This window comes from Cryptomeria japonica, chromosome 3, assembly GCF_030272615.1.
Source record: "Cryptomeria japonica chromosome 3, Sugi_1.0, whole genome shotgun sequence".
Taxonomy (NCBI): domain Eukaryota; kingdom Viridiplantae; phylum Streptophyta; class Pinopsida; order Cupressales; family Cupressaceae; genus Cryptomeria; species Cryptomeria japonica.
In genome coordinates this window covers 348,884,324-348,887,905 of record NC_081407.1, presented here as the reverse complement: position 1 = coordinate 348,887,905, position 3,582 = coordinate 348,884,324, and positions in this window count along the sequence as shown.

The window sequence follows — 3,582 nt, the reverse complement described above, 5'->3', positions numbered from 1 at the left end:
CTTCCAAATATCCTTAGAAAGCTCTCAAAGTCCTCTATTTAGATCTACTATTACTTTTTACAGATTCTGCTCCAAGTTTATTTTATTCATTTTTTTTGTGTTTGCACTTCATGGCAAATTATTCGGTCTCTTTGGTTCTTGGAAATTTTTTGGTTGTAGTGGATGACTTCTCTTGGGTTGTCCTACATGTATTTGCAACACTTTGTCTTATTTGGGCATTTTGAGCATCATTTTTAAGCACTTCTTTGCTTGTAGACACACTAAGATAAAGTGTCACTCTTGTGTATGGTTTTTTGGGAATTTGTATATTATGTTGTGCCTTATTTTGTACATGCACAATATTATAAAGTGCCATGGGGGGTTGTGTAGTGCCTTTTATTTTTCCATTACGCCTTTGTTTGGTGAGTGTACCTCCACGACATCATCAAATTCCAATGATTTTTATCACGTGTGTGCATCTGTTGCATAACCTTTTTCAATTGTAGGTACTTTCTTGAGCACATTCAGATTCTCCTTCATGCTTTTAATGGTGACACACATGCCTCTCCCTTGTCAACAACATTGTGGGGCTTCTATTGTTGGTGTTGATGCTCCCTTGGTTTCACATTCCAGTTTTGTGGAGGCTACCTTCCATCTTTAGTTGATCAATGTTCTTCAAACTATTGGCACTTGTATTTTTGAGTAGCAGTTTTTTCTTGCATGGTTGAGTAGTGTTGTTGGGGTCACTCGTGTAGATTCATGTGCCATATGTATCTTCAATGGATAGATGCTTTGCCTTTGTTTTCCACCTGATTGTTAGAGTAGTGTCGTTGGGGGCACTTATGCAAATTGTTGTCTTCTCAATCATGATCATCATTTTTATTTCGGAGGAGGTTCTTCATTCAACATTATAGAAGTTATCATTTGATAATTGTTTGCAGCTTCTTTGTGCTTTGAGGATGTTCTTTATGTTCTTGTTTTTTTAGGACATTTTCTTGGAGGCTTTTTAGCCCTTCCTTCCTTTTTAGTAGTTCATGTTTTTTCATGCATTGCATCTCTCGATTTTGAAGAGGGTTTTTTTTCTCACATGGTTTTTCTCCTTTTCTCCGCTTAGAGAGACTTCATTGGTTTGTACATGGGTACCTAGTCAAGCCTTTTGTTGCTGGGACCCATTTCTGCATGCATGTATTTAAAGTTTTTCTACTCACCCTAAGCTTCACTTAAGGGGGTGTTAGAGCATATTTAGCTATTAGTTGCTTTTTTACAACTATTTTTGTTTTTTTGCTTAAGTTCACTTAGAAGTGTGTGCTTCTAATTCAACCTTTGTGCATCTAGTTTAGCTCTAATTGAGCTTTATTTAGCTCCTCATTCTTGCACTTTAGTTCTCCTAAATTTAGCTTTGTGCTTTCTTTATAAGCACCTCATTGTACAATTGTATTTCAATCTGTATTCTTTGCTTTTGAGTAATATAGAATTCATTTGTGCAACTCTCGTTTGTGGAAGGTGTTTTTGTTTGCCATTTGATTTTTTAGGCTTGCGTTGCAAAATTCAACAGGGTATTAGAGCTTTGAAATTTGAAAATGGCATCAGAGCTCAATCTTTAATTCAACATACTAGACATGTCAATTGCACTATTAGGTAAAAGAAAATGAAAATAATGTAAAAAAAAAGTGCATATTAAATTTTACAAAAATAACCACCAAGGAAGAAGATGCATGTGCCAAATCCATCCTTGCAGAAGAAATATGTCTTGAAGCATAAAAGTGCTGATATTTCAATAAAAAACAGGGAGAATACAAATTTGGCTATAAATACTGATAAGCGAAATCAAACCAAGGATGTAATGAGTGAGAAACAAAAGGCTATCAAGGAAGTTTAAAATATAATGAATATGAGGCAGGTTGATTTTAGTGATTATGTAATGTATTCATTCTTGACCCTAATGTTGTAGTTGTTCCCCTATGAACTCCCTTACCAACATAAAGCCCAAATGATATTTCTGGGAGTATGGCTAATAAAGTTTGGAAAACTCTACCACTCATAAAATATTCAACCTTGTTAGATACTATCTAATGCAATCCTATCGATCACATTTCTTTGCTATTGTTAACTCTGGGAGAAAACCTTAAACTTGTTGAACATCCTCTAGAAATAGATTTGGTATTAGAAACCCCAATTAAAAAATATGGACTTAGAGAAGGAAAAATTCTTGAATCAAAGGACAAAATAATTGATTTAGTGAATGATATCCTCTACAAAGTGGGTAATGAGGTTATTGAGGAAATAACAAATGAATGTTAGGATGTTTTCCAACATAACCTACTTCCAATTTCTCAATTTGTGTGGGTTGTAGTCAATGCTAGTCCTTCCTTGAAAACTAAAAGAGGTAGAAAAACCAAGAGTGTTAAAACATAGGATGAGATTGTTGTAGGATCCAAACAACCCTAGAAAAATAGATAAGATCAAGGAGAGTTGGTAACTCTCCTCGAAACCATGAAGATCCTTTCATGGAATGTTAGGGGCTTAAATGACCCTTACAAATGATGCTCGATAAAGAATCAAATAAAGAAAGAAAACCATGAAATTACACTTTCCCAAGAAATAAAGCTTTTAGAACAATTGGGAAATGAAATTTTTTAAGTGACCTAAATGAAAATCATCTAGAATAGCGACAAAAGGTGCTTCTGGGGTCTTGCAATTTTATGGTGGAATAATTCACCTTTAGTAGATTTTGTGGCATCAGGTGATTGTTGGATGCTAGTTACAATTCAAGACATTTATTCATCTCATTGGTCCATATTCCACTACACAAAAGAAACAACTTTGGAATCATCTTTCCTTGATTTCCCCCCGTCAAAATAAATTGGTTATCTTTGGGGTAAACTTTAATTATGTACTAGATATTTCTAAAAAGTTTGGTGGCATTATTCCTCAAAAAGTCATGGAGGACTTCAAGGAATTTATTATTGAGAACAACCTAAATGATCATGCTCTAAAAAATGGAAACTTCCCTTAGACAAATAAAAGAAAAGAGTTTCATCAAATAGCGAAAAGGTTGGACCACTTTCTCTTGTTAGACTCTTGTATCTTAGTTGCACAAGATTTCACATCAGCAATACTCCCAGATTCTGGCTCAAGCCACTTTCCAATCTCTTTATCAATATTTGAGAATAGAGCCTCTACAAAAATAGCCTTCAAAGTTGAGGCCATGTGGTTTAATGACAAAAACTTCATTCTAATGCTAAAGTATTGGTGGCAAACTTCTCCTTATGCACATTGATCTAGAATGTATTAGTTGTGTAACAAATTGGAGTTCATAAAAGTGAAGATAGAAAGAATGGACTAAGGCCCACTTTTAAGAATAATTTTGTTGAAAAACTCAAAGGAGAACAATAGTTGGTGGATTTGAATGAAGAAAATATGGGATGGAAAAGAACTCTTTTGAAGAGGAGAAACTATTAAAATCAAAACTACAAGAGCTTCTAAGTAGGGAGAAATTATATTGGAAGCATAAATTGAGGGAAACCTAGCTTAGAGATGGAGACAAAAATACAATAAATTGAGGGAAACCTGGCTTAGAGATGGAGACAAAAATACAAAGTT